Source organism: Rhyacophila brunnea, unplaced genomic scaffold (assembly GCF_057557595.1).
Source record: "Rhyacophila brunnea isolate RB1 unplaced genomic scaffold, BYU_Rbru_1.0 scaffold_3, whole genome shotgun sequence".
Taxonomy (NCBI): Eukaryota; Metazoa; Arthropoda; class Insecta; order Trichoptera; family Rhyacophilidae; genus Rhyacophila; species Rhyacophila brunnea.
In genome coordinates, this window is record NW_028232965.1 from 57,742,726 (window position 1) to 57,757,158 (window position 14,433).

The window sequence follows — 14,433 nt, forward strand, 5'->3', positions numbered from 1 at the left end:
TCAAAAGCAAATTGAATCATCACGACAGGGCAGGCATTTTTAAAAGCACAAACGTTTGTCTGCTATTGTCAGTTCAATCGTTATGTTGTATCAAAGACTTAGTGTAAAAAAATATGCAAATTTTTTCACAATGCTACTGACTTGCAAAACGTGGTCGATTCTTTGGGTAAAAAGTTATTATATAGGTTCAATCTCAGTCGGATATCCACGAATGTACTACATAGAGCAATTGATTTAAATCGTCTTATTTGTTACTTTGGTGTCGGCAATAACATGTTTTTGTTAACCCGATTTTTTAATGATAACTCATCGTGCTAATTCTATTCAAAGACGAAAGAATCGATAGCTAAACAAAAAACGGTGATATCTGTTTTCATTACACAGAATCCGTTAGATTGATCTGTAAATTATATGTCGGACAGATAAACGAACGATGGATAACTTCACTTATCAAATGGTATTTTTGTCATTCTTCTTAGCCCACGTTCGCTTCTTACTAATAACATATAGATACTATGATACGCCTTAAAGAATCCCAATTACTCAACAATATTCTTGCATTTTCCCGTCATAAAGCATCTCTCAGTTCTATAATATTCGGTTTAAACTCTGTGGATGGTGTTTAGCTGGACGCTGGACTTTCTTGAGGCATACATAGCACATGGCCACTCGTCAAGATCACTTACCACATTTATAAAATGGTACCCAAGCGATGGTGCCCATAGAACGCGTCGAGCGGGTGAAGTCCGCGTATGCAGCGTTTAAAGATAACCATAATCACACGTCTCGTGCCGCGCATTACCCTTCACCTATGTAATAAGCGGCCCAAGCAGCACAAAATAATTATTATTACAGTGCCTCTCATGACGAGGCCTCGAGCAGCGTAATTTTGGTAGCCGTGTTCAATGGATGGACTCCATTGTATTTTCTTTCATTCGTGTCGCCGAGAAGCGGTGATTCGCGAAATAATGATGATTGATGCGGCGGGCGCGTATAATGCGTCGTGAAATCCAGTGGGCGCTGGCGTATTTGATTACGTTGTATTTTCGTTGATTTACGCGCCACTTGTAGAAATTTTGCGCGAGCGCCGCACTCGCTGCGTCAATGGGCTTTATGCCCAAGATTTACAAAAAAGGCATAGGTTACTGAGGGAATAAAACCATATATAAATTTTTATTTAACAATGACTGATTATTTTTACGCGGAATGAAAGTTATATATTCTCTCGATCTGGTGGATTTAAATTGAACATCTAAATCTACATAGGAAAAACAGCATGTAAATGTTAACAAAACGCGGGATTTGAATACGTGCGTCCTTTTATTCACTGCGGGCAAGTCTCTATTTATACAAAAGCGTCTATTACACTGATTACGGAATTGTATTAATTTATCTTTTGTAAGTACCTATCGAAGTAACGGGGAAAAGTAAACATCGCTTATTTTATGATAGAGTTGAATTCTCATCTGATAATGATGATTTTAGTACATATATTCTATACTTTAACACGGCTTAATGAAAATTCAAAATAATTGATACTCAATAAGATATTATCCTAATTTGTCATTCTATTTCACGTGTACGGATACATTATTTAGTAGTCTTAAAATGTAATATTAGATTTGGTACGCTGACTGCGGATAAAATGTACAAATCAATATTCAAAATAACAACTTTAAATGCAATTTATACACTTATTTATAGCTGGAATTTTACAAATTATCTACGGAACGTTTGCACAAAGATCTTAAAAGAGATAACAATAATTGGTTCATTGAAGTATGAAATAACACAATCAATACTGTAAACTTTAGTGACTGCATCAAAACCGTTTTACCGAAAATTATTGCCTGAAGAATTCTAACTTCTGTGGATGGATTACAGTAGAAAATAGCTGTAAATTAAATTTTCAAGTTTTTGACCGGGAAATGAATGAAATAGTTTTTGACAATGAGTCATTTATTCAATTTAGATTTTTCATTTAATGATTGTGATTGTTGTGAAAATGTCTTATTAAAAAAACTAACGTTAATGAAATGTACATATTCAGTAGTATAGTAGCCCCTATTGTTTATTATATATAAAATATTTAACTAATGTGTTCCACTAGCGCCCATGCCGGACTTAATTTTTTAATATAAATAAATTAAATAAAAGATATTAAAATAAAAAATACGAATAGCGCAACGAAACACGGAATGGTATGCATTGGGCACCACGCGGCGTCTTCAGGACCCCTGTTGCTCAAGTCATGCCAACAGCTCCGTCGCGCTGTATATCAAGTCTTGATGATAGTCAGCGGCCTTGTCCTTGACCTTGGCCGGTGTTTGGTTGGCTTGAAGAGATGTCGGACCTCATTGAAACTCTCTTGTGGTATCGGTAGCACGTGACCTAACCGTGACGTGGTCCAGCGTCGCATCTTCACCTTCGATGCGACGAGAAGCTGCATGGTCCGCTTTCTTATCTCCTCGTTACTTTTAAAGTCATAAAACCCACCTCGCAATTCGCAATATCTACACACCTACTTTTATTGTATGATATCGTGTTTGTGTACAACAAGTCTCTTATTTAGCTAATAAATTTAAAGCCATCTTACAGTAGACATAGGTTATATTTTGTATGAGTCAAATCTCTCTTCTCTTTCACCCTGTCACGTCCCAACATTGGGGCATAGGGCAAGCACAAGTTGGCGCCACTTCCCTCGGTCCATCGCCAACTCCTGTGCCTCCCGCCATGTCAGACCTGCAGCACGTAGGTCGCTTTTGTAGCATCGCTGCAGGGTGAGGGAGGGCCGGCCACGGCGACGGAACCCTTGAGGCTGTGCCACAAGGGTACGAAGTGCCGCACTCTTTGGCGGCATCCGGAATACATGTCCCAGCCACGTGAAAGTCAAATAGGGTAGCTATAAAGTCTACTTCTTCTGCTTTTGGTGCTGTCTTCTATCGAAGATTGTACGACCAACTTGTAGTACACCTTCCTATCATGTAACAGTAGTATTATATTCCCAATGCTGTGGATTGTGCCACTTACGAAAGTTGCATAGCCGAGAGAGTCATCTTCTACCTACATTTTCTTCTACATTTTCCTGTATTACGAGTAGCAGTAAATCATAATTCTCATTGCGGTAAATATGACTGAAGTATGCAATTTTTTTACCCTTAATAGTAGCTATATGTCAGTGCCAAAGGGTGGAGATAGGCTGTTAAGATCCGACATAAATAGTGCATATTAAACTTTCTCAGTCATTCGTATTTGTTTTTATTGAACTAAGACTACAATTTACAAATGTTGTTATGATGAAAACAAATAAGTATTGTATCGTTGAATCAAAGGAATAGTTAATTAAAAATTATGAGCAAGTTCAAGTAAGTTGCAACAGAAAATATTGGAGAGATCCGTGACGTCAGTTAGTAATTAAAGTAGGTAATAAATACTTTAATTTAGAATACAAATATCGATCGCCTACCGTAACTTAATTTGGAGAGCACTAATGAGCAGGTATTAATAAAAGCCAAAAGTTAAAGTTTGACACAATTAAGCATGGCAGTCGTAGCATAGTGGTAATGCACAGGGCGCGATACCCAAGAGGCGCACGTTCGATTCCTGCCGGGTGTCTTACTTTTTTCGAAAAAGATTTTTTCTATTGGCATTCTCTCATGAGTGTTTTCAGAATTATGTATGTACAAATAAGTATTTATTATACACAGAGTTTATTTTGCACTATTTATGTCGGATATTAACAGCCTACCTCCACCCTTCGCTACTGCTATAATATGTTCTTTTGTCTTATTGGGTCATCTTAAAACCTCATCATTGGTAATGTGATCAGTTCAGGTATGCAAATGCAGCCACATCTCGAAAGCCTCCAGTCAGGTGGGTGGTAATAAAAATAAATCGGTCTAAAATTGGCACAACCTATGCGGATGGGTTATTATAAGTAAATACGTTCTTATTGAGATGGATTAACGTTGATTGATTGATGTGAAATGAATTTAAAAAGACTTATATATTGCAAAGCAGACTGCGAAATAGATTGTATGGGATAATTTCAAATTTCCAGGTGACAGTTGTGTCTGTAAACGCTGATATAAATTAATCGCATGCAAAGACAGCGAGGCTTCGCCATATTCAGACATCACGATAAGAAGCCACATCCAGTTCAGTTCTCACGAATGTTGAATGCATTTCGAAATAAGTTCGTCGCATGATCAGAGTTCGTTTGTTTGTTTGTGGCTGTAGAGTTTAGCAGCCGAGGCTCTGTGACAAAATTATTATGTAACGTGTAATTTATTTATTATTTACTTGTTTATTCGCCGGATCTGGACAACAAAGGTAATAGGCGTCCAAATAACGACAACTGTGAAAAATCAACTCGGAACACGAAGAGATTTAGCAGCATTTTTTAAATTTTGAGATAGAAAATATCGTGGTGTATCATTATTTTTACCACGTTTTTCTTAGCTCGTATTCTTGTTTGTCCGGTGGTTGTTTATCCAGTACAAATCTTGCAATTGATTTTTAACTAACTTCCCGACTAGCTAGATATTCGAAACTTTTAGAATATATCAGAACACGGTGCCAATGCATTTTTTAATACTTTTAGCCATCTTTTCAGTTAATTCTGTTTTGTATGAAAAGTTATTTCGGAAGAAATCCGTAATCCAATCCACTATTATTGGTTGCTAAGGGGGTGCTTCTAGGAACTAAATTATTAATATATACGTACGTTACTATGGAAAAAATGACATTTCAATATTCTATATTTGTTTGTTTGTTGCAAAATAGCAAAAAAATGATTTGTTGGCAATTGCCTTATTTGTATACATGGAATTGTCAAGATTATATGATTCAACAGAAATTTAAAAAACGTGGTATATAAAAAGTTCTTTTTATCTTGTAATTATTTGATTTAAGTACTTATCTAGTTCAGATTATTTGAAATATATAAGGGTGTGAAAATAATATATGTTATGTGAAAAATCTAGAATTCTATTATGGCGCTTTACTAATTTTATGAACGATTCAATACATATATAAAAATAAATTAAGTGTGTCGTAAGTATTCAAATTTAAATAATATAAATGAAAAATCAATTATAATTCTAATTATATAAACATGTTAAATAAATTTCTTTAATGGTGTCAACTGTCAATTCTTGGTGGAAAGAGTTGTAACGGAAATATAATGTAATATTGTAAATTTTGTCAGTTTAAAACAGTCATCAGTTGAAAACGTAACATTTCTTCTTCTTCTTTGACCATATCCGCTCCTTAGATAGAGCATATAGACACCACGAGGCGCCTCCAAGAATCCTTATCACTCGCCAGTCTTCTTTCTTTTCCCAGGTCAAACCAACATCCCGTAGCTCCGCCGTATACACTCTATAGATAGTAGTTAACGGCTTTCCAGGACGCCGAAATGCGGTTGGCTTGAAGAACAGACAAGCCAGGTTGAGGTTCTCTTCTGGCATCCACAGCACGTGGCCGAGCCAGGTCCAACTTCGCCTCTTCACTCTCAGCGTAATGAGAGGCGCTTTGTGCGTAACATTTAACCAGACAACACCAATCCTGAGTATTATTTAACGACGTGGAATAAGTATCTACTATATTGTTCGCTTTATTTTAAATAGGTTTATAATACTACTTCAATGACATTGATTTTTTTTTCTACACACGTACTCGTACATATTGATTTAATTCATTTAATAATAAGGTATTAGTCTAGATCTGTCGTATTAGCATAAATTATAAAAATATAAAGCAGTATGCCATAAATTCCGCTTTATCGTTTATTAAATCGTACCTTATTTGGTTAGGACGGTTCGATTTATCTCTAAATCTAGGTAAGGAGATATGTTTTACATACTTAGTAAGGTGTAGGATGATTCTTGTGAAGTACTTTTTTGTTACCGGATATAGCATATATAATTAATGTAATAAATATTAATTGATTTATAGTCTCGACGTGTAGTGCCATCTAATCACGTGAATTTTCAAGGTTTGCGTTTTATTATGATTATGGGACATCATTAGCTTGTTGCAAGACACAAAGTAATTGGATTTTGTCACGTAGGTCAAAATCATAAATGATTCAATGGCCATGATATTTTATATAACGTACGCTATAGATATTCCGTCAAAATACTCTTTATATTATATATTTTCAATATAAATACAATGAAATTACAAAGTTAATAGGTCTCCAGAATGATCCTGAGTGTAACTAACAAAAAAAGTTGTTTCAAAAACGGAGTTTTACGACGTGAATGCTAGATTGTTTAATATGTTGTTTCTACTTCCACCTACCAGTAATTCTCAAATTAAGAGTGACCTCCTCCCTTTGTGAGAAGGGGGAGAGTCGAAAGGGGGTACAAAGGTTCTCAAAAGGGGTAATGAATATAAAGTGCTTCCATAGTCTCTGAGATATATAAATATTTTTTTTTAAATAAGTTTGGCAGTCAATGAACGAGGTTACCGATAAAATCCTAGAATATAGGCCTAAAACTAGACATTAAAATATTGTATGCCCCCTACTAGATAGACAATTGATAGCAGATGGGCTGCCAAACTTATAATTGGGTGCGGAAAACGCACCACTGGATGCAGTGGAGAAAATATAAGAGGTTTATGTTCAAAAGTGGATTTTTACAGACTCAAAATAAAATTATACACAACATGTAGTATTTATGATAAGTACGTTATTTATACAGATCAAGATCAGTTTCGTCCGTTTCAATCAAACATTGTCCATTCCGTTGACAACGACCGATTGAAGCGGATAAAACCGGTTTTTATGTATATTAAATAATGTGGAATAAATACTGCATTATGATTTATTTCAATTGATTCAAATACTTATTCTTTAAAAATTCCTAATTCTCGTTATTATGAAAATAATGTTTACAATAATTATTATGAATTATATATGATTTTGTAAAACACTTTCTGAGAGAATATAATATTATAACCAATAGAAAAAATCTTTTTTGAAAAAAAGTAAGCCAACCCGACGGGGAATCGAACCCCTATATCTCTATACCATATACCCCTGTATCTCATAGGTTTACGCCCTATCCGTTGCATTGCCACTATGCTACGAGGTGACATACTAATTGTGACAAATTTTCACTATTGGTCAATTTTAATACCTACTCATCAGTGCTCTTCTAAATCAAGATACTTTGGCAATTGATTTTTGTTTCTTAAATCAAAGTAGGTAACTGTTTACTATTACTTTGATTACTAACCGACGTCGTTTTTTTTTTCAAAAAAGATTTTTTCTATTGGTTATAATATATTCTCTCAGAAAGTTTTTTTCAAAATTATATATGTTCAATAATCAGAATGATATATTCTTAAATCTTGTGAATTATTCGTTGAATAAAAGAAATAGTTAATTATTATTTATTATGAATTAGTTTTGAAGTTTTTCATTTTGAGAAAATCTAGCATTTCGGCCGACTAGATTATCTTATTACTCTATCTGGCATGTTGTTATCAATGAAAAGTATGTTAATATTAATTCTTCAAAGTTTCAAAGAATGAATTTGGTGAACCATATCAAGCGGCGCTCCGGTAAAGTGACCCATTCATTGACATTGCGGCGATTAATGACTCACCGGATGAGTTTTTTTTGTTCTTTATTATTCAACGTAAACAATAATAATAAGTCTCACCTGGGAAAGGGAATCTCCATGTAAGGAGTACTTCCGTTCACGTGCCAGGAATGGCGATGTATTGAAGCAGAAGTACGTTTTACGAGCACTTATTGAGCGTCTGGAAACTGCAATACTCGCGAGCACCATCACAAGTATTTTGGCAATCAGTATTATAAATTATAACAGTAAAGGTATTTAACCACAGGCGTTCTTAGAACTCTAATCGAGATAGTAAAAAAATAACAATGGTGAACTTTGATTATTTTTTTTCATGAATCAAATATGTTGCTACTCTTCTTTGATGAATTCCGTTCATACAGCGATCTGCGATAAATCTAATCAATTGGTAGGTAACATTCAAATACATGGTCTTTGTATACTTACTATCTGTTACAATATTCCAGGGATGAACATAATATAATTAATACTATCCGGACGCCATAATTTATCTAACATACAGGACGTTATCGCGAGATACCACATTTTTGTATTAACTTTCGAAGGATATAGCAAGATCAATATTGTCATATTTTTTTGTGATAATTATTATCATAAGATGAAGACGTAAAAATTATAATATTTATGAAAATATTATAGGATTACAAAACAGTGCTTGATGGAGATTTAGCACATAACTCTTTTACAACATAAAATAGAGGTGGCAGATAGAACTTATTAATATTATTGATTAGAAAAAAATATATGTTGTATATTATATAATACGCACGTCCAGCTAAAAAAACAAAGTTTTTTTCTTTATGTGTTTGTTTATCTATAAAGGAAGCAACTAACAGAAAATATATTTGTTTCATACACAACAATTATGAAATATCTGCAATAATTTCCGTACTTACATAATTTCACAATAGTGGTTTTTATGAATGCCAAATAATATGGAAAGATATCTTTTTGAAGTTAAAATTTTATATTATTTTATCGAATAATTTTATCAAAAGAAATTTTGGAGACATGCAGTACCTAATTGTGGTATCGTAATGTAGTTAATTGTGTTCCAGATGCTGCCAGAGAGTGCGACCCTCCTTACTCGTTTGGCACAACCTCAGGGGCTCCATCGCCATGTTCGACCCTTTCGCACCCTGAAGAAGAGCTACAAAAGCGATCTACGCGCCGCATGGCTGCACACGGCGAGAGACGCGAAACGTGGCGCTGAACCGAGGGAAGTGGGGCGACCTTGGGCTTGCCCTTTGTTCCAACACTAACTGGCGTGACAGAGTGAAGTAAATAAGTAAGTCATGGTTCCCACAATGGGGGTTGACAGTGTTCTAGCCCAGAGGCCCGGGCCCTGCGTGGCTGATCGACCAGATAAATGAGATAAACACACATCTTCAATTTGCTATAATTGTAAAAAAGTCGCCTGCGGCGCTATTTTGCTCCGGGGTTATTGCACAAATATATTTGGTATGGTAGTCCGATGCAATTTTTGGTTGTTATGTGATGATTGTCGATAACTCCATAATTCTATGTGTTAAAGAATCTCTAAAAATACACTGAATTTTATTTGACCTTGAACTCCACGTGAAAAACGCCACTATAAAACGTTACACTGCCTTTAACCTTGGCGATAGGTAGGGGGGCCGCTTCAGAATGTGGGCGCCATGAAGTAAGTAATTGTAGGATTTCTTTTTATGTGGTATATGGATCTTGGAATGACTTTTATATAAGTATGTAATATAAACCCATTTATATCTTTTAAATATGCAATATTGACGAAATTAATTAATGAATGAAATTTTAAGAAGAGCCGTTACTGGGCTATTATGTAATTTTTCATCTTCTTAGTAAAAAAAAAAAAAAAAATACTCATATTATATTCGGTTTGGTATACCACTGCAAATTGACTGTCTTGAACATGTGTGGTCGAATAGCTGATGCTATCAAAATAATTGCACTAATTAGACGGGTCGTTACAACAAAAGCGAGTTAAACAATAGAATAACTGTGCACTTTACTTATATGTACACTTACGACTAAGTACACATGATATAATTTGGTGGCACAGGTCAATTATTTGTATTGTTATGCAAATATTTGTTTCATAATAGCAATGGCAGTAAGTCAAGAAGACACGAAACGGTTATAATTGTTATGATTTCGCAGTTATAAAATCGATTATCCACATAGAACCATTTACTTAGTTACTTTACAAATGTTTAATTAATACTATAATATAATATAAAAATATAAAAAGCCTTTTTATTTCATACAAACAAAAGTAAATGACAGTTAATTGACTATATCTAACGAATATATAATATATAACCTATGAATATATATATTATGTATATATATCTATCTATGATTGTATTATCTACTTATTTTCTAGTTTATATAAAATTAATTATTATTATTTTTGTATATAATATATATATATTAAGATTTTTTATTTTGTATATAAGACTATTAGATAATGTTTATAAATTAGACAGTGATATGTAATTAGTACGTTTGGTTTGTAAGAACCTCTCTTCGGGAGAAGGCCACTAGACTCTTTGTTTTTGGCTATTTCTAGCCAATTTGGGCCCGCTGTTTTTATGATGTCATCTTGCCATCTCGCATAGGTTAATTAATACTAAATACATTTAAATAATCATAAATAGATGCATAGGTTTTTTTATTATATAATTATATTTTATAATATACGTTATAGATAGTTTATTGAAAACAACAAATCAACCCTATACTGTTGCAATTTTGTGCAATAACAATAAGTATATACGTATATTATATAATTTTATGACAATCAACTAAACAAATATTTTTCAAACTTCAACCCAGGAGGCATGCTAAAGATTTGAAGGAGTACTTTTTTACATTTCGTTAGGGTAACTTTCGATTGCCAATTTAGATTACCTAAAACACCAAACAAATCAAATGACACCGAAAAGAAAAAAAATATTGACAGGTCAGAAAAACCAAATACTCGTATATAATTTCTCGAAAGGAAAATTTTCAGTTACACCGGTAAAATTAATTTCTCTAAATAAGTATTAGCATGTTGTCAGTTCAATAATACATTAAACGCTAAAGACGCGCCCAGCGCGTAACGATTAAGGTGGCCATTCGAAATAATTAGCATGCACATTTAAATGTGGCAATTAAAAAGTAATTATCTAGTCAGCAGTCAATATGTTAATAAACATCAGATCAGAAGGTGTCGGTAGATACTATATCAGGGATGGGCATACATGAAGTTTAGTCAACGAGAGCCACATTCTGGATTTTAATATATACAGAGTCACGTTCTCAAGTAGTATTAAATACACAAATTTAAATATAATTGCATTTCTACACAAATCTTAATTGCTATATAATGTATAAAAAATACACATACAAGAAAATAAAAAACGAGAAAGAAAACACAAAATAATAAGTTTAAAATTTAGTCGCGTCTTTGATAGTTGCATTCATATATGCGCATCTTGTCACTTGCAACATTTAGAAAGGAAAACTCGCGAAAATAAGTATAGGTAATGGGGAAAGAAAATACCTATATTTTTATCAAGAGATATTGGAAGTCGCAATTAACCCAACGAAGAGCCGCTTTTGCCCGCTTTTGTACTATATTTTTAAGCCAACAAAACTGGTCAGGATTGTTAATAATTAATTTATATTACAACGGCAATAACTTTTTGTTTTATGTTATGTTTTATGTTTGTTTTGTATGAAGAATAAAGATGTTAGTGATGTTATTACGTTATTAGCGTTAAAATAATTTAAGTTCCATAATGTTTCTACTTATTGTGTATTCGTTTATAGACTATATAAATAAATACTCGTATATTATTATATTATCCATTGTATTCTTAATGGCTAAAAATAATGTTATTAGTTATTACCTTATTATCTAGATGAAATCCTTCAGCTGAAATGAACTATCTGAAGTTATCTGTAAAATAAACACATTTATATTAGTAAATAAATCACATTAATAATTATTTAAATAAGTGATATTACATTATAATTTCAACATTATTCATATCTGTAGATAGATACTTACATAATAAGTTGTAAGGAAATAAAATATTTTTATCGACAACTTTAACTTAGGTGATATATTTTATAAGATAGATTCAAAAAACGTTTAGTATTTATAGAGTTGTGTTTTTTCAGAATTTACAAAAACGCACACGATCTCCATATTATATGTATACTCGCCTTGCAATGGTTTTTTGAGCAGATATCACATTTTTTATTTACAAAAAATATAATACTTAATATATCAAGTCAAAATAAACGAATTGATTGGCAGTTAACATATTACAATATTATGTACTCATAGGTTTATCAGATATGACCAACAGGTTGATTGCGACCGTATTCGTAATTTGGCAAAATCGTATATTATATTCGTTTTTTAAAAGACCCTAGTTGCAGCTAATATCCGGCCACTACGCTTTGTTTTATAAAATAACTACTTAGGTACCTACTTCTATAGCCTATTGTCTTTCAACTGGATACTTTGGATCATGAAGAGTGTTTTAAAGTTAGTGCATCACTTGCTAAATTTTGATCAACATGTGCACATTACTTAGTTTCTGATAATATATAACTCAATCATCTTATGATTAATTTTAAAAAATATCAACATGTCGGAAAAAATATTAATTATCTGAGTTACAGTCTACATCTGAGACATGAGATTTTCAGAAATTTTCTATGCCTCAATTTTTAATTCTGTCAGAAAATATATATTATTTCCTCCCAATGCATAGGTATAACAAAACTTGTTTTTGACAAAATATCGATTAAAGCATTTCAATTTGCTCTTCGGCTTTTTTTAAACTATGCCTCCACAAAAGGAGAAAATACTGTGTTCCGTACCTATAGAAAACTCTTAAGTAAACTTCCAGATAGCGCGTAGTTTTGATTATTTAGAAATAATAACCAAATTTTCTGGTGATAAATGAGGAAGCTTGAATTTAGTCTAAAATACCCTAAACATTTACGAAAATATTTGTTCTTCTTTAAATTTACATACTTAATAAACGACCCTTTTATATTCAAAATTACCGAAGACAAATCGTAATCTTTAAATGTTATATATATTTTTTCTTTTCCAGTGATTTTGGTAAGTACATAGGTCGCTATCGTAACGACAAAAAAAGTTGACCTCCCCTGTTGTCGATGATTCAATAATAAGAATTAAGTAGCAACTTTCGTTTTTTTTTTGCACCCGACTATTTTTATTTTCACATGAATAATTCCGCCGCTATGTTTAATTGATGTTGCGTAATTTTTGCAAAGAAATATTAAGATTGTACCAGAATGCAATAACATGAATGGATACAATATGTACAATAGACAGTATCAAACGTTGCAAACTTAGTAGCGAAACCATAACTAAATAGTAAAGTTAGCTACTTCAGAGATCAGTGATTACAAGAGAAAAATATTCTAGTAAGTATAATATTATTTTTGTATAACGCTTCGATGAATCCACATTCACTTAATGTATGGCGCTAAAAACTGAAGAATCTTTAACAAAGCATTGAATAAAAGATTAACTACTTTCGATTGAAATCTCTTCAGTGTCAATTATATGAATGTTTAACAGATAGAATAAATTTAAGTCTTATATGCTTGAGATATTTACGATGTGAATTTGTTCGTATTAGTATGTATTAATTTTGTTATGAATTCTAGCAAAAACGCTTTCCATTTTTTGAGAAAATTTTGTTGATTGGCCGTTTAAATATTATTAGCTTTTATTTATTTTATGCTTGTATATACAATATTTTATAAAACCCATGCATAGTGGCAGTTTGTATTCCTGGTACCGCTCTATGATTTCTCTGACGACTTGGATATGGTCCATAGTGCTGTATCCTCCTCTAAATCCGGCTTGTTCTCTCGGTTGGTTCTCGTCTAGTACATTTTGCAGACGGTTTGAGAGAATTTTTGTGAACGTCTTGTAGAGAATAGGGAGTAGACTTATTGGACGATAATTTGCTAGGTCTTCTCTGTCACCTTTTTTGTGAAGAATGACAATGCTGGCATTTTTCCATACCTCTGGGACATCCTCTTTGCATATGCAGGCTGTGAACAATTGTGCAAGTACTTCATTTGCATCCTTTCCTGCTTTTTTGAGGATATCTATCGTTAAACCGTCTTCCCCGGGGGCTTTCCCACTTTTCATGTAATTTAAAGCATGGGTTACTTCCCAGGATGTAATTTCGGGAGTATGGTCTTCCGAATTTCCATTTCTCTGAAGATCTAAGTCTATAGTCGTATTGTCAGTGTCATCACTGTAGAGATCGCTGTAGAACTCTTCAACTCGGCTTAACAAGTGTTCCCAATTTCTGACGATAGAACCATCTTTTGCTTTTAGTGCTGTGATTTGACGTTTTCCTATCGACAAGCATTGCTTGTTTTTGTTTAGACTTCTGCCTGCTTTCACAATTGCTTGTATGAGGTTTACATTGAATTTACGAAGGTCTTCTCTAATCTTCCTTCGGAGGGTTTTGCAAAGTGATGAGAAGGCGTTTGATTCGATAAAGAAATGTTCAATACTCGACGCACTCAGAAAACAAGGAATCCTTGGACGCTATATAAATATTTTCAATAATATATACAGTAGCGCAACAGCATCTGTAAATCTCCATAAACCATCGCGCAGATTTCCTATCAGCAAAGGAGTCCGACAAGGTGATACAATCTCACCTAAACTATTTACAGCTACCCTTGAAGACTTATTCAGGCAACTTGACTGGAATGACAAAGGGATCCCCATAAATGGAGAATACCTGAGTCATCT

At 33.2% G+C, this 14,433-nt stretch overlaps 1 protein-coding gene across 1 annotated transcript in view; it reads right to left on the reverse strand.

Annotated features, from left to right (window-relative positions):
• The window catches only part of ko (Stork-head domain-containing protein knockout), a 364,781-nt gene that overhangs the window by 280,760 nt on the left and 69,588 nt on the right, over nt 1-14,433 (reverse strand). The window contains exon 2 of the mRNA XM_085952081.1: nt 11,516-11,565. The gene's annotated coding sequence lies outside the window, so the exon portion shown is untranslated. The remainder of the gene's footprint in view (nt 1-11,515; nt 11,566-14,433) is intronic.